We start from the raw sequence: 21,860 nt of genomic DNA on the forward strand, positions 1-21,860 counted from the left end.
CTTTGTCCCTCCTGGCAAATTTGACCTTACTTGAAAGAACGCAATCGAAATTTTTAAGAGCTATCTTTCAAGTCCCAACAAGTGTTTCAAATGCTGCAATCCGCTTAGAGGCTGGCCTGGTCACGGTGGAGGCAAGATTGTGGATTGCTGCATTCCATTATTGGTTAAAACTGATTTTCTTATCTACTGGCCTTTCCCATACTATGATGCAAGACAACTTTGTTCCTTTATGGCGGAAACAGATAGATAGAGGGAACACTGGTGCCCAGTGTTCAAAACAATTTATTCTGTCTTTGGGACATGAGCAGGCTAGATCGGTTCTAAAACAAAGAATATTAGATGTTGAACGACAGATGGATGTGAGCAGGATTAGGAGCCCTGTAATTGATGTAAGTACACTTAACAAGATAACTTTGAGATCTTACATCAAATATTTAGATATCTGCAACCATAGAAGAATTTTTACCCTATTAAGATACAACGCCTTACCCCCAGCCATAATGGAGGCCAGATATACTAGATCACAGAGGAAAAGTTGTATATGTCGCTTGGGAACTGACGAAACATTGGAACATGTAATTTTTGATTGTATTTTATATCAAAATATTAGGGAAGTTTTGATCAAGCCTATAGTTAACTCCTTTCCAGGTCGTAATAGAAGCATACTCTTGTCAACTATGTTGGCAGGGGATAACCAAAAGCTGACTAGGATGGTTGCCAAATTTGGTTGGTTGGCATACCAAACTAGGAAAGAAATAAAGTACAGATAGGCCTAAATCTAATTTCTGATCTTAATATTGATTTTATCATGTCTGTATTTTAATTTTTTTTAGCTCTTATTTATAATTTTAGATCCTATAATATTTTATAATTTTATTGCTTCCTTATCTGTACTTATTTGTTATCTATTATACTGGTCTATGGCCGTAATAAAGGCTTGTTGTTGAGGTGTCTAATAGACATGCACAGTCCCCACTGCTTTGCAAAGTAATCCGTTCCCCCAATTTTTATTTATTTATTTATTTAGAAATCAGTCGACTAAGTGACAAAGACATCCTTATCGTGCCGCTCGATCTGACCCAGAGGGGTAGCCATGACTCTGCCACAAGCACCGTCCTTAAGCATTTCGGAAAGGTGAGTCTTCCTTGACCGTCCTCTTTTTCGGTACTCTAATTCAGGTAGGTCAGCCCTTTTCTGGCTGTGCTTCCGAGCAGGGCAGGAAATGGGTCCAGCGCTAATGCTGCCTAATGTTACAATAACGTGTCATTGTTTCTGCGCGGGATAATCAGGCATGTTCTCAAAACGGAGGGGGTGGTGGGGACTGACATTGCCTTTGGCTGGGGCTTAGAGTGGGCAGCAGGTCAGGCAGCGTGGCATGTCTGCAGCTCCTCACTGGCCCTGTTCCTGAAGCCAGACTCAGTAAAGTGATTCTTGCCTCCGAATAACGCTGCCAGGGAGGAGAAGGTTATTGCTACGTGGTAACGTTGGGCAGCAGTGGCCGCAGCCCTTGAGTTTCTGAGTGTATTCATTGCCTGAGCAGAGAGGATTTTGATGTTCAGCATTGGTGCAGTCGTTGTAAGCATAGCCGTGTACTTCTAAGCCCAATGACTTCAGTGGAGTTAGAAGGGTGTCATTTTTAGGACTGCACTGTTAGAGGTTCCAGACTACAGTTTGTTAGTTGCTGTAGATTTTCCGGGATGTGTGGCCATGGTCTTGGCATTGTAGAACCTGACTTTTCGCCAGTAACTGTGACTGGCATCCTCAGAGGTATATAACACAGAAAGATGGAGTACTCTCTGTGTCAAGGTGAGAAGAAAAGTGGTAGGCAGGTATCAGGTCGGTCTGTGTCTGGTTAATTGCTACTGCATTCCTTTCTGTGCTTGTTCTGCTTTGCGCCGAAATGCTTATCTATACAGATGTGCAGGAGGGAGTTGTATTGTCTGGGTTTTCCCTAGGTGCCGTGGGAGAGTGTTGGTTCTCAGGTTTAGCTACCTAACGGTCTCCATGCTTTATCCCATGCGTGGGAGGGCGTCTAATTGGCCAGTGCTCTGGGGGGGGGGTGTGTGCATACGAATACCCTATATCCTATTATGCCCATGGGGCAGCCGCCATTCTTATCAGTGCTTATGTTACTGCACCTATAGCTCTGCAATAAAAGTATTACCGTTCCTGAATGCGTGTACTTCGTTGTTGGCTGTGGGTTCAGGTCATTTATATCTACTCCGGAAGGTGGGGTAGGGCTGAGTCATTACCTTGTAGGAGTTCCCCAGGCTATGAACATGCAAATGGAGGAGCTTCTTTTTTTATATGGATTGTTTCCTGAGGAGGTTTCCTGTCAGTAGATATAAATTACCTGCCTACCATTTTCTTCTCACCTTGACACAGAGAGTACTCCATCTTTCTGTGTTATACCTCTGAGGATGCCAGTGACAGCTACTGGCGAAACGTCAGGTTCTACAATGCCAAGACCACGGCCACACAACCCGGAAAATCTACAGGAACTAACGAACTCCAGCCGTGAAAGACTTCGACAACATATCCTCAGTTTGCTCATGACTTAACCAGCCACTCATGGCCCGATTCCTGCAGAGAGTAACTCCTGGGTTATACTTCTTTACCTGTATAGATCAAATTCCTCTTGACGGTCCTTTTTGAAGTTTGATGCATGCAAAGGGGTAAAGGTGGTTGTTTCCTCCGGGCGCAGAAATAGCTTGTTGCAACGTTCTTCCCCTTTTTTGTGGCTTTCCCCCCACGGCACACTGCTCTCCCGCCCCACCTTCCCCCTGTTGGCAAAAGATAAGACATAACCTTTATTCCTGTTTTTCCCCTCCTCACTGATACTTTGCCAGTCCTAGTTGGAAAACTATTTGAAAGCATGGTTCTAGATGTTTGCAGTAGATAAGAAGCGGTACAGCTGTTTACTGCAATTGCGTTTCCCGGATTCAGGGGTTTTTTTATACATTGCAGATCTCGTCCATCTGTCCCCCTTTTCTTCTCTGCGCCCCCCCGCCAGTGTTCCCTCTAAGCTGAGTTAGTGTGAGTTAGCTCACAGTTTTTTAGCCTCCAGCTCACACATTTTTTGCCTTAGCTCAGGAAGGAGGGCTCCAGAGCAAACTGATTTTATGCAGTAGCCAAATTGCTCGCTCACAGCTTTAATGCCAGGAGCTCACAACGTAGAATTTTTGCTCACAAGACTCCACAGCTTAGAGGGAGCATTGCCCCCCGCTAACTCGGCACAACCTACGGTCCAGTTCAGACATGACTTGAAACACTGGTATATTTTGACTAGGGTTGGCTCGTAAGTTCTTCTCCCTCTCTCAACATACTAGAACTTGAGGGCATCCAATGAAGCTGATGGGCAGGAGATACAGGATGGACAAAAGGAGATACTACTTTACATAGCGAGTGTTTAAAATGTGGAATTTGCTGCTGGAGGATGTGTTGTGATGGCCACAATAGACAGTTTTAAAAGAGGATTAGCTAGATTCATGGAGGATAGGTCTATCAATAGCTGCTAGCCATAGTGGCGAAAGGGAACCTCCACATTCAGAGGCAGTCAACCTCTGAATCCCCAGTGCCAGGAGGCAACATCAGGAGAAAGCCTCGGCCTCCAAGCCCTGTTGTTGGCCCTCCAGAGGAACTGGTTGGCCACTGTGTGAGGCAGGATGCTGGCCTGGATGGGCCACTGGTCTGATCCTGCAAGACCTCTTCTGATGTTCTAATGAAGGCCTCGGCCTCTCTGCCCTGTTGTTGGCCCTCCAGAGGAACTGGTTGGCCACTGTGTGAGGCAGGATGCTGGCCTGGATGGGCCACTGGTCTGATCCTGCAAGACCTCTTCTGATGTTCTAATGAAGGCCTCGGCCTCTCTGCCCTGTTGTTGGCCCTCCAGAGGAACTGGTTGGCCACTGTGTGAGGCAGGATGCTGGCCTGGATGGGCCACTGGTCTGATCCTGCAAGACCTCTTCTGATGTTCTAATGAAGGCCTCGGCCTCTCTGCCCTGTTGTTGGCCCTCCAGAGGAACTGGTTGGCCACTGTGTGAGGCAGGATGCTGGCCTGGATGGGCCACTGGTCTGATCCTGCAAGACCTCTTCTGATGTTCTAATGAAGGCCTCGGCCTCCATGCACTGTTGTTGGCCCTCCAGAGGAACTGGTTGGCCACTGTGTGACACAGGATGCTGGACTGGATGGACCACTGGTCTGATCCAGCAGGGCTCTCTTGATGTTCTAATGAAGGCCTCGGCCTCTCTGCCCTGTTGTTGGCCCTCCAGAGGAACTGTCTGGCCACTGTGTGAGACAGGATGCTGGACTAGATGGACCATTGGTCTGATCCAGTACATTATCTTGCAGATTTTAATGCTGCTTTTCCTTGACCAAAACTGGTTTTGGTGCCCATTCTCTTTTCCCCCCGTTGGGACCTGGCTGGTATCCTGGCCTGCGTTTGGTGAGGAAAGTTCCGGAATATGAGTCAGGATGCCCCTCATTCATACGCCCCACCAAATGTATTGTATTTTTATCGAAGTCGTTGATAAACCTGCCTTTCGCACTGAGAGTCAAAGCCATGGTTCGGCAACCAACGTCAGCTGTGGTTTCAGTTCCTGCTTCAGTTCCTAACAAACTACAGTTGGCAGAGCAGTGTTCAAACGCTTGAACCAGCCATAGCTAGCTGAATGAAGCCAGGGTTTGGAGTGATGTGTGAACTGACTGGGCCAACAATTTGCTCTTTAAATACTACTCCGGGGGTCTGTAATGAAATCGCCAAACTACGTCGGAGCAAGAATGCAACAAAAAAACAGATTTCTTTTTGAAGAAGCAGCTTGTTGACATAACTGAAAATACGCAGTTTAACGTTACTGATAATTAACGTGTTGATTAATATTGAAGGATAGGATTGGCCTGTACTAGCCTTGGTGACTAAAGGGAACCCAGAATCATAGAAGAGAATCATAGAATCACAGAGTTGGAACGGACCACCAGGGTCATCTAGTCCAACCCCAGCACAATGCAGGAAATTCTCAAATACCTCCCCCTCCACACCTGCAGTGACCACTGTTCCACACCCAGAAGATGACAAAAAGCCTCCAGGATCTCTGACCAAACTGGCCTGGAGAACAATTGCTTCCTGACCCCAAAGTGGCGTTCAGCATTTCCCTGGGCATGTAAGAAAGGGCCACAAGAACTAAGCACTGAGGCAACCCTTAGAATCATAGAATCATAGAGTTGGAAGGGGCCATACAGACCATCTAGTCCAACCCCCTGCCCAATGCAGGGCCTCCACATTCAGAGGCAGTCAACCTCTGAATCCCAGTGTCAGGAAGCAACATCAGAGGAAGGCCTCAGCCTCTCTGCCCTGTTGTTGGCCTGCCAGGGGAACTGGTTGGCCACTATGGCCCCAGTCACAAGGGCCGGATATCGCGGGTGGGGGAGGCGTGGCTGTTTGCCCCACAGCGAAATAACGCGCGACTGCGCGATCAGGCGTCCCCTCGCGGTCTTGTCGAGGTCCCGTGATTAGGGGGGAGGTGCCAATCACACGACGCGCCAAAGAAGCGGTGCAGCGTGGCAAATGGGGTTGTGTTGTTGTTTTTTTAACCTGAAGTATGCGCTTGCCCCGTTGGGTGCTTGTGTGCATCCCTGGAGACTTCGGGAGGAAAAACCCTTTTCACAATGGGGCTTGTGCGGGCACCGGATGCCACCGGAAACGCGATCAGACGCCCGCCCTTGCCCCACGGTTTCCGGAAACTAGTACCTCCGAGGTACTAATTTTTAACCGCGCATCTTCGGAGGGAAGCCTCAGGTTCGCCACGGGAGCTCTACGCTTCCCAGATGTGGCGGTGAGATCGCACCCAGAAAATACGCCTATCTTCCGTCGCAGTAGCATGGCTACTGCTCCGTGTAACCACAGCCTATGTGACACAAGATACTGGGCCAGATGGACCACTGGTCTGATCCAGCAGGGTTCTCCTTATGTTCTTAATCCATAGAGATCTTTCAACTCAAACAACAGTTGTTGCAAGTTCTTTATCAGGAAGTAGAACATACCAGGTCTCACAGAAAGTAATGAAAATACACAGGCGCATTCTGTGCAATAGTATTAGTGCAGTGGTGTAAATCTGTGTGTCATTTGCGCAAGGATTCCCACAACCAATGCTCCCTCTAAGCTGTGGAATCTTATGAGCAAAAATTCTACTTAGTGAGCTGCTGGCATTAAAGTTGTGAGCGAGCGATTTGGCTGCTGCATGAATGCGTTTGCTCCGCAGCCATCCTTCCTGAGCTAAGACAAAAATGTGTGAGCTGGAGGCTAAAAAAACTGTGGGCTAGCTCACACTAACTCAGCTTAGAGGGAATACTGCCCACAACTGTTCCGTTTCTGTAAAGCGGAAGCCCTTTTCGACCCGTAAAAATCTTCGACTGCTGTTCCCTTTGCATTCCCACACTTCAAGCGCCCTGCCCACCCCTCCCATAAACCTTACTGTAAAGCTTTCGTTTTCTTTTTTAAAAAGAGCCATCTTGGGTTCCCCACATTTGGCTCTACCGCCCTCTGTGGCAGACGGGTGCATCTGCATACTTTGTCATTCGGTCTCAGTTTCGCTGTCGACGCTGTGCTTAGTTAGATGGGGCAGTCCAAGCTTCATTCGTTCCCCGTCTCCCTCCAGATCGATGTCTTGGTGAACAACGGTGGCCGATCCCAGCGCTCGCTGTTTGTGGACACCAGCGTCGACGTCTACAACGCCATCATGGAGCTCAACTACCTGGGCACCATCTCCTTAACGAAGCCTGTCCTGGACCACATGATCGAGAGGAAGCGAGGGAAGGTGGTCACCATAAGCAGTGTCATGGGGATCATGGGAGCTCCCTTGGCCACTGGCTATTGTGCCAGCAAGCATGCCCTCATGGTAAGTGGGGTTTTGCTCCCCAGTCTTCCGATTCCAAGGCGTGCAGCAAGAAACTTCCAAACGGAGGAAAGGGGTCCTCCATGCAAGGGGGAGGGGGAAGAGAAGAAACAAGAATGAGGACCTCTAAACAAAAGGGCAAGCCATTGTGATATGAATAATGATGTAAATGGGATAGGGATGCCCTGTGTTCTTGATGCTTGAGGGGCAACAGTGGGAGGGCTCCCGGAGTTCAGAGGGTTAAGGTAGCCATGTTCGTCTGCAGGAGACCAGCTAGATTCCAGTCCAGTCGCAGTTGTAGTATTTATTATTATGGTCAACAACTGGCAGGGCTATTTTTGGGCAGGAACGCACAGGAACGGAGTTCCGGCTGCATCCCAAGTTGGCCACGCCCAGCAGGAACTCATTAGCATAACAGGCCACACCCAGCAGCAGAAACACATTAGGATTGGCTACATTAGGGGTGTGTGGCCTAACATGCAAAGGAGTTCCTGCTACAAAAAAAGGCCCTGGGTTTTGACAAGAAACAAGGTAAACAGAATAACAAGCAAAAGGTGGGTGTGGCTGGATGACCACACTTCTGTTAACATGGGAATGCGGCCCAATATGCTAATGAGTGGTGCAATCAGGGGGTGTGGCCTAACATGCTAATGAGTTTCTGCTGCTGGGTGTGGCCTATTATGCTAATGAGTTCCTGCTGGACTTTTTCTACAAAAAAAGCCCTGGCGACTGGTGTAACGAAGCAACAAGCAATGAACGATATTTCTGATAAAATGGAGGCAGGAAGAACCGTGTATGCTGCCCCTTGAGGGAAGACCGGGTAACGCGCTGTCAGGTCAGAACGGAGTCACGGCGGCCCCATCCGCAAGGTGTTCGAGGCGAGTTGAGCAGAGGTGGTTTTGCCATTGCCTTCCTCTGCGTGCCAACCCTGGTCTTCCCTGGTGGTCTCTCATCCAAGTATCGACTGTGGCCAACCCTCCTTAGCTTCCAAATTCCAATGGGCTCGGTCTGCTCCTTGAGGGAAGGGGGGGAGATAAAAGTGAATAGTTAGGCTTTCCCCACAAGTAAGCCTTAACATTAAGGAGCTGCGGTGGCTCAAGTGGTTAAGACGCTGAACTGCAGGCTGTGGAAGGTTGGTAGTTCAGCCGTTCGAGACCCGAGTGTGCCGCATAACGGAGTGAGCTCCCGTCTCTAGTTCGAGCTCCTGCCAACCTAGCAGTTCGAAAGCAAGAAATTGCAAGTAGATAAATAGGTACCACTTCGGTGGGAAGGGAACAGCGTTCCGTGCGCCTTGGTGTTTAGTCCTGCCGGCCACATGACCACGGAAATGTCTTCGGACAGCGCTGGCTCTTCGGCTTGGAAACGGAGATTAGCACCGCGGCCCTAGAGTCGGATTCGACTGGCTTTTGAGCAAGGGAACCTTTACCTTTACCTTTAAGCCTTAACATTAATGGAGTATTCTGTAAAGTGTTAATAGGCGTGCCTCCTAGCTACTGAGAGACTTACTGTTGTTTGGCCTTGGAGAAGAAACAGCAGTGTACAGATGTTATTTGTTAACACCCTGCTTTGTCTCCTAGGGTTTCTTCAACTCTCTCCGGCCTGAACTTGCTGAGTATCCCGATATAAGCGTGATCAACATTTGCCCAGGGCCTGTCCAGTCACAGATCATACAGAATGTGTTTACTGAAGAGGTGGCAAAGGTACGGCTAGTTGAAAGGCTTTAAGAAATTCGGCTACGGCTACTCTAAGAATAACAGCACCTTCCTCTGCAAAGGGGAAGCGCCTCTGGCTTCTGGAGGAAGGTGTTGCTGTTAGCAGAGCCGATCAGCTTCACTGGAAAGGGCCAAGGGGCCTAAAATTCTCAAGGAAGTACTTCTTCACCCAAAGAGTATGTAACACGTGGAATTCGCTGCCTCAGGAAGCGGTGGTGGCCACAAGCATAGACAGCTTCAAGAGGGGATTGGATAAACGTAGGGAGCAGGGGTCCATGAGTGGGTCTTAGCCACAAGGTATAGATGGAACTCTCTATCTCGGGCAGTGATGCTCTGTCTCCTTGGGGAGGGGGCAACAGTGGGAGGGCTTCTGGAGCTCTGGCCCTGCTTGTGGACCTCCTGATGGCACCTGGGTTTTGGCCACTGTGTGACACAGAGTGTTGGACTGGGATGGGGCATTGGCGTGATCCAACATGGCTTCTCTTATGTTCTTATGTCTGAGACAGTGATGCTCTGTCTTCTTGGTGGTCGGGGGGCCACAGTGGGGAGGGCTTCTGGAGTTCTGGTCCTGCTGGTGGACCTCCTGATGGCACCTGGGTTTTGGCCACTGTGTGACACAGAGTGTTGGACTGGGATGGGCCATTGGCGTGATCCAACATGGCTTCTCTTATGTTCTTATGTCTGAGACAGTGATGCTCTGTCTTCTTGGTGGTTGTGGGGGGGCACAGTGGGAGGGCTTCTGGAGTTCTGGGCCTGCTGGTGGACCTCCTGATGGCACCTGGGTTTTGGCCACTGTGTGACACAGAGTGTTGGACTGGGATGGGCCACTGGCCTGATCCAACGTGGCTTCTCTTATGTTCTTACAAGAGCTAGCTAGTGGCATGTGTTCCCATAGTCTGTATGGCCCCAAGCAGGGCTGGCCACAGATGGAAAGGAATACACGGTTAACCAAGGCTGCAAGTAGCCACATTGATACACAGATGGGTTTCCGAAACATCAAGTTGTGGTGGCAACGGGGTGAGAGCGAGCGGGAGGAGAGGTGCTGAGGCAACGGCCTTGTGGACTAAAGAAGATCTAGATCCCCCATGTAAACTGTGTGCTGCTTAAAGGTCTCTTCGTTAGAAACCTGCTAGACTAAGGTTGTACTTATATGTGAGCAGGGGCCATTTCGTAAAAAAAGAGGTGCGGGAGCTCATTAGCATAACTCATTAGCATAACTTATTTGCATATGCCACACCCCCTGACATTACTGGAAGTGTGTCAGAAGGCAACACCCACTGCTCGGGCTCCACTGGACTGTTTTGGATTCCTAGCTATTGGGGAGGGGAATGTGCAGGTCCTCATGCTCCTCGTGGCCCGGGGCTGCTGGGAGCAGGGGGTGGGGCTTGTTGCATGTGCCCACCCCCTGGGCTCTTTACTGCTGGAGCTCCGCTCCTGTGCGCTCCTGCAGGAAATGACTCCTGTATGTGAGATAAACAGGGATCCTGGCTTCATAGATTTTTCCCTGACAGACAAGACACAGATGGAGATGAACATCAGAGGTTTATTGAATGGAAAATAAAGTATTTAGAAGAAGCGATTGGATTTATACCCCACCCTTCACTGGGAGTCTCAGAGTGGCTTACAATCTACTTTCCCTTCCCCTCCCCACAACAGACACCCTGTGAGGTAGGTGGGGCTGAGAGAGCTCTGACAGAAGCTGCTCTTTTTCAAGAAAAACAGGTTGCTTACCTGTAACTGATTATCTTCGAGTGGTCATCTGTGCATTCACACCTCTGGGATATAGTGCGCCTGCGCCGACCTCAGAGGTGTGATGCACAGAGACCACGAAGAAGATCAGCTCTTGTCAGAACTATGGCTTGCCCAAGGTCATCCAGCCAGGTGCAAGTGGAGGAGTGGGGAATCAAACCCGGTTCTCCCAGATTAGAGTCCGGGCACTTAACCACTCCACCAAACTGGCTTATTTAATAAGGTAAATACGGTGTGTGGATAAATATGTAAAGAGAGATTCAGGTGGGGTCGCCGTGTTGGTCTGAAGCAACAGAACAAAGTTTATGACCAGTGGCACCTTTAAGACCAACAAAATTTAATTCTGGGTATAAGCTTTTTTGTACAGGGCTGCAAGTCTTTTGGAGCTTGGATTGACTAAAGCTAAATCTATAGTAACCCAACGCTTAATAGATATAGAGGCTCAGAAAGATTAAAATCCTGGACAGGTTTTGCTCCCGCTCCATATCTTTCTAACATTACATACAACGGCTATAGATGGTCTTTCTCTAGAGCCCGTTTTGATGCCTTACCCTCAAATTTGTTGCAAGGAAGGTTTTTGTGTTGGCCTAGTTCCCAAAGATGTTGCCCTTGTACAAATCTTGAAATAGAGTCGGTCTCACATGTTCTGTTACGTTGTAACTTCTATGCTATGGAGAGACAACTGTTAATTTTCCCATTGTTGTCCAAATCTAAACCCTTGGCTGTCCAGTTGAAATTTGCGGAATTAAGGATTTTAAGCTTTTTGCTGGAAGACCGGAAGAGAAAGGATTTCTTTAGCTGTAGCAAAATTTTGCTTCCAGGCCCTTAAAAAAAAGGAAGCTTGTATCTTAGATAGTGAATTGCTGACAAAGTAGCATTGCTTTGGTGCGCTTTAAAGATCATTGTATTGCTCCCGTATCCGTTTTAATGTTTTACATATCTATTTGATTTTATGTATTTACTGTGTATTTTATTATTCCTCTTGGAAATGGTTCTATAGTGGCTGGTCGCTTGACCGTATTAATAAACTAAATAAATACTTCAGATACCTTGAATAAAATTTTGTTAGTCCTAACGGTGCCACTGGACTTTGTTCTAATAAATATATAAAGTAAAGCTGGCTCTCCAATAAAATGAATAGCCCACAAGGGGAGATTTGATTCCCCTTTCTGAGGAGGTTCGAGGCTGCCCTTTTCTTTCACAGAGCACCTTTCCACAGAACCCCCCCCACACCAGTTAGGAATGATGGGCCCTTAACAAGACGCTTATTTGTCAAACACAAATAAGCTTTCCCCCCTAAGCCGACCCCAAACCCTAACTAGAAAGCCAAATGAAAGCTTGGCTAAGCTGATGCTCTTTTCCAGAGCCACAAAATCCCTGTCCAAAGGAAAAAATAATTTTCTTCACCTCTCTTAAGGCTGAGGATGGCTCAGCCCCGCCCATTCAATAGGGTTCCATGGGCTCTGATTGGCTGATAATCACTTGGATTTGCATGAGGCCACGGTGGCTCAGTGGTTAAGACGCTTAGCTGCAGATCAGAAGGTCTGTAGCTTGGCAGTTCGAGACCTGAGTGCCACGTGACGGAGTGAGCTCCTGTCTCTGGTCCCGGCTCCTGCCACCCTAGCAGCTCGAAAGCAAGAAATTGCAAGTAGATAAATAGGTACCGCTTCGGTGGGAAGGTAACAGCGTTCCGTGCACCTCGGAGTCTAGTCATGCTGGCCACATGACCACAGAAACGTCTTCAGACAGCACTGGCTGTTTGGTTTGGAAATGGAGATGAGCACCACCCCCTAGAGTCGGATTCGACTGGCTTTCAAGGAAGGGGAACCTTTACTAAATTGCAAGGAATGGTTCAGAGCCCTGGAGGAGAGGCAGGACTTGCAAGGATGATCGCCACACCAGTAATACCTTTTCGTTGGGATCAACCAAAGTTTCGCACAAACGATGCATGAACTTTAGAGTTCTCTCGAACTCTCGATTGGGTTGCACATTCGGTACAGCAAACAAAAGGAGAGGGGATGAGTGGTTTTGAGAGGCTGAGAGTCTACACATGCAGAGTGCTTTCACAAACACTGAAACACGCCCCTTCCACGCACTTTGCAACTGGATTTTACTGGGTAAAACGGCAAAAATCCACTTGCAAATGGTTGCTAAATTGGATTGAAAGTGAGTTATTCCGTTTGTATGAAAGCACAGTGGTCTTGAAATAGAAACCAGGCTGTGCAAAGGACCGAACGGGACAGGTTTAGGTGCGAAACTGGTTTGAGTTGCCCCACGTAACTCAGGGAAAGGGCAAAAATTGGCATTCTCCTTGTGTGGATATGAAAGGCAGCGGTTAGTCCAACGTCCCTCCGGCGCCAAATGAAACAAACCTTGTAAGGCAGAGCAAACAAAAAGAAAAACGGTGGTCCTCCTAGTAACTGGGCTTGCCAACCTCCAGGTAGGGCCTGGAGTTCTGGACTTCTGCTCTCCAGGCCGCAGAGATCCTCTCCTCTGGAGGAAATGGCAGCTTCAGTGGGTTGATTCTGTGGCCTCACTTTCTTGCTGGGCTCTTCCCCCAAAGACCACCAATGTTCCCTCTAAGCTATGGAGTCTTGTGAGCAAAAATTCTTCTTTGTGAACTACTGGCCTTAAAGTTGTGAGCGAGTTATTTGGTTACTGCATCAGTTAGTTTGCTCTGGAGCCATCCTTCCCGAGCTAAGACAAAAATGTGTGAGCTGGAGGCTAAAAAACTGTGAGCTAGCTCACACTGACTCAGCTTAGAGGAGACACTGAAGACCACCCTCCCCACCCCCAAATCTTCAGGGTTCGGCCTGGTTTGACAACCTTAGTAAAGAAGGGGTTGAACCTGGTGAGTTGGTCAGTGGGTCAAGACCGTGAGGCCCACTTGTGAGAGGGCGTTACTTTGAACAGTCGCATGGAGATTAAAACCTCTTTGGCTGAACTAAAGCCCCACATTGACCGCCATAAGCCACAAGTATTACGATTGTGTCCTCAAACGACCATCCTTTGAGCACAGAGGCCAGAACTGTGTCGATTCCAAGCGCAGAATGAAAACCATTTACTCCTCCAGAAATAATCAAACGGGGGGTTTTACTTTAAAATGTCATTTGAAATCGGTCTAGCTGGAAGCAGAAGCTTAGATTGGGTAACGTTGCCCAGCAGATGGATGGTGCAGATGGATGGCGAATGATAAGTACAGTCACGTTTGGAGGTCAATCTTCTTCCACTTGAAGCATTTTTAGATTACAGCAGCTACATCTTTCCTCCCGTATCTTGAAAGCACCTATTTCTCCCCTGCCTTTCTCTCTCTCTCTCTCTTTGTACCGAAAATTGAGCCAAAGGGAGAGTTCTGACAAACTCAGAAACTTTCCCGTTGTTTTGTGGCCTGCTGTCCCTTGTGACCTTCTGGCTGACCCCTTTTCATACAAGCTGTGACCCGTGTTCCCTCTAAGCTGAGTCAGTGTGAGCTAGCTCACAGTTTTTTAGCCTCCGGCTCACACATTTTTGCCTTAGCTCAGGAAGGATGTGGCTCCAGAGCAAACTAATTTGTGCAATAGCCGAATCGCTTCCTCACAACTTTAATGCCGGTAGCTCACAGAGAAGAATTTTTGCTCACAAGACTCTACAGCTTAGAGGGAGCATTGGCTGTGACACGGCTTTTGTGTGTTGGAGCGTACCGTTCTTGCCGTCTGCCCTATAAATTTGGTGATGGCCGTGTAACAGCAGTTCTGGTGTAGCCTTAAATACCAGTTGCGGGCAGTGGCCTTATTTATTATTATTTATTTATTTATTTTTGAGATTTCTATGCCGCCCTACCCAATGGCTCAGGGCGGCTAACAACAAGTTTAAAAATTAAGTGCAATAAAACACTATTACACATTAGTGGCGGCAGCCAAGCACGCTCAGTAACAGTGGGCTGCCCGATCTGACCCATGGCTCTTTTGGTAGCCCCAACACCCCACACTCTTGCTTGGGGGACAGGCTTTTTCCAGGTGCTAGAGAAGACTCTGCGATCCAGAAGGGCCATGGCTCAGTGGCTTGAGCATCTGTTCTGCATGCCGAAAGGTCCCAGGTTCAATTCCGGGCATCTCCAGTTAAAAGGCCAAGGCAATGGGTGGTGTGAAAGACCTCAGCATGAGGTCAGTAAGGCTTTTTAAAAATTTATTTATAATTTTTCGACATGATAAACAGCCTTTAGCAGATTTACACTTATATATTCGTGAGTCATTTTTTCACATCGTATTATTCATCCATACATACAGTTTTCCCCATCTTTTCTCATACACAATCTGGTCTTTCCCTTGTAATATTAAGCTTAAACTATCCATTTCAGCCAACGATAACAGTTTTTCTATCAGTTCCTTTTTTGATGGTATTATCTCTGATTTCCAACATTTTGTTAACATTATTCTTGCCGCTGTCGGTCAGTAAGGCTTTTGATAAGGTTCCACATAATATTCTTGTTGGCAAATTGGTAAAACATGGTTTGGATCCTATTACTGTTAGGTGGATCTGTAACTGGTTGACAGATCGCACCCAAAGAGTGTTTATGAATGGTTCCTCGTCTTCTTGGAGAAGAGTGACAAGTGGAGTGCCTCTAGGATCTGTCCTGGAACTGTTTTGTTCAACATCTTTATCAATGATTTGGATAAAGGGATAGAGGGAATGCTTATTAAACTGGCAGACGATACTAAATTGGGAGGGGTAGCAAATACGGTAGAAGACAGAGTCAGGATACGGGATGATCTTGACAGGCTGGAAAACCGGGCTAAAACAAATAAAATGAATTTCAGTGGGGATAACTGTAAAGTTCTGCGTCTAGGTCGGAAAAATCAAATGCATAATTATAGCATGGGGAGACTTGTCTTGGCAGTAGTATGTGCGAAAAGGACCTAGGGGTTTTAGTAGACCATACGCTGAACATGAGTCAGCAGTGTGATGGCCGTAGCCAGGGCTATTTTTGGGCAGGAACGCACAGGAACGGAGTTCCGGCTGGCTCCTGAGTTGGCCACGCCCAGCAGGAACTCATTAGCATAATAGGCTACACCCAACAGCAGAAACTCATTAGGATTGGCTACATTAGGGGTGTGTGGCCTAACATGCAAAGGAGTTCCTGCTACAAAAAAGCCCTGGGTTTGGACAACAAACAAGGTAAACAGAATAACAAGCAAAAGGTGGGTGTGGCTGGATAACCACACTTCTGGTAACATGGGGGTGTGGCCTAATGTGCTAATGAGCATTGCTGTCGGGTGTGGCCCAATATGCTAATGAGTTCCTGCTGTTGGGTGTGGCCTATTATGCTAATGATTTCCTGCTGGGCTTTTTCTACAAAAAGAGCCCTGGGGCCCGTAGCTAAAAAGGCAAATGCCATTTTGGACTGTATCAACAGAAGTATAGTGTCCAGAGCATACGAAGCTATGGTATCGCTTTACTCTGCTCTGGTTAGACCTCACCTAGAGTATTATTATGATGATGATGATGATGATGATGATGATGATGATGATTATAATTTATGGATCACCCAACCCTGCAAACAGGCTCATTTACAACCTCAAACAAATAAGCCAGTTAAAAGCCGAATAAAATTACCATCATACATTAATAAGCAACTAAATTAGATGGCGATCAACCCCCTTTGTCGGCTGCAGTGCCCTCTGCGCAGCAGGGCAGGGAAGGGGACATGGGGACCATAGGACGAAAAGAAGGGTGCCAGTCCTAACCATTGCTGCCCTGACTAAAAGCCTGGTGGAGCATCTCTGCCTTACAGGTCCTGCGGAATTGCATAAGATCCCGCGGGGCCCTGATGCTGTTCGGCAGAGAGTTCCACCGAAAAGGCCCTGACCCTGGTTGAGGACAACCAGGCTTCCTTAGGGCCAGGGATCACCAGTAAGTTGTTATCCGCTGATCTGAATGTTCTTCTGGGGACATATTGGATTATGTTCAGTTTTGGGCACCACAATTTAAGAAGGGTATAGGTAAGCTGGAACGTGTCCAGAGGGAGGGCAACAAAGATGGTGAGGGGTCTGGAGACCAAGCCCTATGAGGAAAGGTTGAAGGAGCTGGGTCTGTTTAGCCTGGAGAGAACTGAGAGGAGATATGATAACCATCTTCGAGTACTTGAAGGGCTGTCATTTAGAGCAGGGTTGTCAAACATGCGGCCCCCGGAGGTCTTCCATCAGGCCCACAGTGGAACTGGCCATCTCCTGCTTCCAGTTCTGCTGCTGCATCATAGCTTGCTTCGCCAGACTCTCTTAATCGCTCAGCCATTTCATGTTCTAACCTGGGTCCTAGACTCAGAACTCTGACCATGAGATTTCTGTGGTGAATGTCAATAAATCAAAAGTAGGTTTGCAGCTTACAGAGCTTATGTTTTAAGCATGTTTTTATTTTAAGTAAAAAAAATCTCTGTGTTTGCGTCCTTTATAAAGTTTATATCTCCGCTCAAGACTCACAGAGCCCTTAAGCAAGGACTGACACACCATTTTATCACTGTAACCTGAGGCCTTTAAAGGTGAATAGATACCCACTTTCCGTCACACAATCTTTCGTGGAGCTCTCAGATCTGAACTGATACCCATCCTCTTTAAAGCAACTAACTGTTCATGGATTGGAATCTTTTTTCCTGCTTAAAAATTAAAGCCAACATTAGGAAGGACTTCCTGACAGTGGAACAGGCTTCCTGTGGAGGTGGTGGGCTCTCCTTCTTCGGAGGTTCTCAGATGGCCATCGAACAGCCATGCTGATTCGGTGAACTTGGGCAGCTCATGAGAGGGAGGGCAGGAAGGGCTGCCTCAGTGCTTAGTTCTCGTGGCCCTTCCTTACATGCCCAGGGAAATGCTGATCACCACTTTGGGGTCAGGAAGCAATTTTTCTCCAGGCCAGTTTTTTGTCATCTTCTGGGCGTGGAACAGCGGTCACTGGGTGTGTCTGTGTGGGAGGTATCTGTGAGTTTCCTGCGTTGTGCAGGGGGTTGGACTAGATGACCCCTGGAGATCCCTTCCAGCTCTATGATTCTATGACCCTGGAGAGCCTCTGCCGGCCTGAGAAGACAATACCGATTCTGATGGACTGATGTTCGGATTCAGTGTAGGATATGCTCCATGTGTTCATGGAAGCTGTGCCCCAGAACAACCCCCCCCAGTATTGTCAAGAGCGTATGCACATGCGGCTACGCATGCCCATCAAATTGCATACCAGTATCTTCTGGAGTTGTCATAAGAACATAAGATCATAAGAGACGCCAATGCTGGATCAGGCCAAAGGCCCATCCAGTCCAACACACTGTATCCCACAGTGGCCAGAAATACCAGTGCCATCAGGAGGTCCACCAGTGGGGCCAGGACATTAGAAGCCGTTCTTCTCGCATGCTTCAGAATGTAGGCGTTGGGGCAGTAGTCCACACTAGGGGGGGGGGAATCCTAGAATCCTAGAATGTTAAGAGTGGGAAGGGACCTTGCAGGTCATCTAGTCCAACGCCCTGCACTCTGCAGGAGCATAGTGGAAAGATAGCCCTACAACATACCCGAAAGATGGCCGTCCAGCCTCCGCTTGGAAATGTCCAGCGAAGGAGCATCCACCACCTCCCAAGGCAGACTGTTCCACTGCTCAACCACTCTTACATTCCTCCTAATAGGAGGCCGCTGTCCTGTTTAGTAGGAAGCTAGGCTAGCTTTCCTTTTGGGGGGATATTTTGACATCTGGAAGCTTTTGGCTGTCGGGATCTTCCTGCCACTGTGTCCAAACTCTCTGCGTCAGAGGGGGTGTTGAAATGCAGCAAGCGTCACAAGGACCTTCTTTGTTTGCCCAGATTTTCTCTGCCCTGTCGACTAATCCGCAGCCCTCTAGCAAATCCACCCTCAATTGTGCCGTCATCTGACTTCTGGTCACATTTTTGTTAAGTGATTTCGTGTCTCAGCCTGGAAGACTGCTTTCTGTCTGAAAGATCAACCAGAAAGCCGGGCGTGGAAACGACTGACTCTTCTTGCTGAGATCTCTCTGCCCGGTCCAGAAGCGACAAATCCGAAATGGATTGCGTTGCCTTATGTGAAAAAGAACATTGCATTTTGACTTCCATGGGACGCAGCTGCTTGGTACCTACTAGTAATTTTCATTTATTTCTGAAACTGTAGAGGACAACAACAATAAGCAAGTTGGCTTGTTAAATCTCCTCATAGGCTGTCTGTCGAATTTCTCGTGGTACATAACAAGATTAAGAATTTAAAAAGTGCAGAGCTTAAAAAAAATAAATAACTAGCAATCGATGTCCGTCCTCTGCTTTTAGCAGCACTACGCCAGTATGGCTGTTTAGCCCCATGTTCAATAAAAGGGAAGGAAAGATGTGGTTCTGTAGTTGGGGCTAGGAGTAGGGTTCCCAAGTACCTACCTACGATCCGGCGGGGGACACATGCTTCCCCGCCGGGAGATTCTTGCTTGGAACACAGGCGCTGCACTATCCCGTCGCCCAGACGTGACGTAGGCACATAGCCGGGCGACGCTCTGGTAATGGGACTGGAAACTCGATGGTACCATCGAGTTTCCAGCCCCATTGCTAGAGCGTCGCCCGGCTACGTGCCTACGTCACGTCTGGGCGACGGGATAGTGCAGTGTCTGTGTTTTCCCCCGCGGGAATGGTCCCGCGAAGAACTATACATCCCCCGCCGAATTAAGGTAAGTACTTGGGAGCCCTGGCTAGGAGTGGTGTAGGGTCCTTTGGGAAGGCCCAGGGAGTTGTGACACATGAGAAAAGTTCTGGTTCCGCCATCCTTGTGATTTATGGAACAAATACAATCTTTCTCTCCCTCCCAACTTTGTATAGCCCTGGCCAGCTCCAGGTTGGGGAATACCTGGAGATTTGGGGGGCAGAGTTTGAGGAGGAGGAGGGACTTCAGTGGGGTCCGATGCCGAGGGAACTGATCTCTGTCACCTGGAGATCAGTTCTAATCCCAGGCAGGGGCGGATTAAGGCCCACTGGCGCCCTAAGCACTGACCAATCTTGAGCCCCCCCCTCCTTTCCACACTGACCCCGTCCATTTTAGTTTGGTGTCGTGGTTAAGTGTGCGGACTCTAATCTGGGAGAACCGGGTTTGATTCCCCATTCCTCCACTGGCACCTGGCTGGACGACCTTGGGCAAGCCGTAGTTCTGATAAGAGCTGTCCTTGAAAAAGAGCAGTTTCGGTCAAGAGCTCTTTCAGCCCCGCCTACCTCACAGGGTGTCTGTTGTGGGGAGGGGAAGGGAAAGGAGTTTGTAAGCCGCTCTGAGACACCTTTGGGTAGTGAAGGGCGGGGTATAAATCCAATCTCCTCTTCTCTTCTTCTCTTCTTGTTGACCTGTCTGACCAGACATACAATGCAGGTTGCAGCAATACAAAAATGTATTCATATGGTAACACAACATACTGTGCAAACTAAGCTTTTTGCTGTTTCCCCAACTTTGTGGTGCCCCCTTTGGCCCTGGTGCCCTAAGCACGTGCTGAGTCTGCTTCATGGTTAACCTGACCCTGATCCCAGGAGATCTGCAGGCACCAGCTGGAGGTTGGCAACCCTACAGAACACTGAAAACCAAGTCACTCTGAAGCAGGATCTTAGTCGGGGGGGCTGGGGAGAAGACCTCTGACCGAGGCCCTGGAGAGCTGCTGGCCGTCAGAGCAGAAAGTTCTGGGCATCGTAATTAGTGTTGCCAGCTATGGCTTGAGAGATTCGTGGAGATTTGGGGCGGGGCCTGGGGAGGGGAGGGCGCTCCGTGGTGCTGTGATGTCCCTCTAGGACTTCCATCTTCCTAGAGTCGATGGTATTCCATAGAGTCCACCCTCTGCAGCTGCCATTTCCTCCAGGGGAACTGACCTCTATTGTCAATTCCACTAATGGATTTGATGAGTTGTCGGTATCAGGGGTCATTTCGTAGAAAAAGAGCTAGGGGGAACTCATTAGCATAACTCATTAGCATATGCCACACCCCCTGACATCAGGGGCCCGGCGATGGACCTGCAAGGCCAGCGGGAGTGCGAGGAAGCCCCGCCAAGGCCCTCCTTGGCCCCAGGCAGGCAGGGGTGGGGAGAGGCGGGGAGGAAGCAACTTACCCTCCCTCTTCTCCTGCCTCCTCCTGGCTGAATGAGGGCTGGAAGCGGGGCGGCTGGAAGCAGGGGGCGGGGCTTCATCATGTGCCCCGCCCCTGTGCACCTCATCCGGGGGAACTGTGTTCCCCCGCGTTCCCCCCCCAAAATGACCTCTGGTCGGTATGAAATACTACTAGAGAATTTGTCAAATGGATTAATATTTATTTATTTATTTTATTGTATTTATACCCCGCCCTCCCCGCGAACGGAAATATTGTATTTCAACGTTACCCACTTTGATAAAGTTCCACACGAAACGAGATATAATATGCATGGTTCGCTGGTGTCGATGGCGTTCGAATTGCTTCCAGTAAACTGAATATTGGAAAAAGGAATTTCTAGTCTACAAGCATGGACGGCTAAAGCATGGACGGCTTCAAAAGGGAATTAGATAAGCATATGGAGCAGAGGTCCATCAGTGGCTATTAGCCATAAGGTATAGATAGGGACTCTGGGGCAAGTGATGCTCTGTCATCTTGGTGCTGGGGGGGGGTCAACAGTGGGAGGGCTCCTAGTGTCCTGGCCCCACTGCTGGACCTCCTGATGGCACCTGGTATTTCTGGCCACTGTGTGATACAGAGTGTTGGACTGGATGGGCCTTTGGCCTGATCCAACATTGGCGTCTCTTATGTTCTTATGTTAGTCTTTGGAGACTTTTTTGGCATAATACATCACGGTTGTTTGCTTCTTCTCAACAACCCACCTGGAGGGCGGCAACGCTGGCATTGTTGGTCTGTCATGGTACAGCCTAGTTTTCACAAGATACTGGCAAGGGCGTAAATCCATCTTGATTTTGACAGTAATCCTTCAGACAATGAATGAGGGCTCATTATTCGGGGATGGTTTCCAAATGGGGGGAAAAAAATAAATCTACCTATTAAAAAATCTACCTACTAAAACAAAGCACTAGGCTATTGTTCTTTTCCTGATCTTCTGTTCTTTTGAGGGGATGGAATACCGCTCCATTGTGAAGTGGGTGCAATGAAGGTATCGCCCACTCTGCGCTTTCTGATATGCAGGCTAGTGGGGTAACTTCATCGCCTCACAACCTACAGCATGTCTGGCTTCTCCGGATAGTCTGGTTTTTCTGTTTGACTCTGCGAATGTGGGTGAAAACGTGGACCCTGCCTTTGGGTCATGATAACCTCAGGGCTTCATTAGAGGAACTGAGAGCTGTGAACGGAAGCCGCTTTCTTTCCTTTGTGGGAGTAGGGTTGCCAACTTCCAGGTGGTGGCTGGAGATCTCCTGGGATTACAAACTGATCTCCAGGTGACAGAGATCCATTCACCTGGGGAAAATGGCTGCTTTGGTAGGCGGACTCTATGGCATTATAACTTATTGAGATCCCTCCCCAATCCTCGCCCTCCTCAGGTTCCACCCCCGAAATCTCCAGG

General features: G+C 48.5%; 1 pseudogene; it reads left to right on the plus strand.

Annotated features, from left to right (window-relative positions):
• Positions 1-21,860, plus strand: part of LOC107120389 — a 37,629-nt pseudogene that overhangs the window by 13,243 nt on the left and 2,526 nt on the right.

Source organism: Gekko japonicus, unplaced genomic scaffold (assembly GCF_001447785.1).
Source record: "Gekko japonicus isolate JY-2015 unplaced genomic scaffold, Gekko_japonicus_V1.1 scaffold345, whole genome shotgun sequence".
Taxonomy (NCBI): Eukaryota; Metazoa; Chordata; class Lepidosauria; order Squamata; family Gekkonidae; genus Gekko; species Gekko japonicus.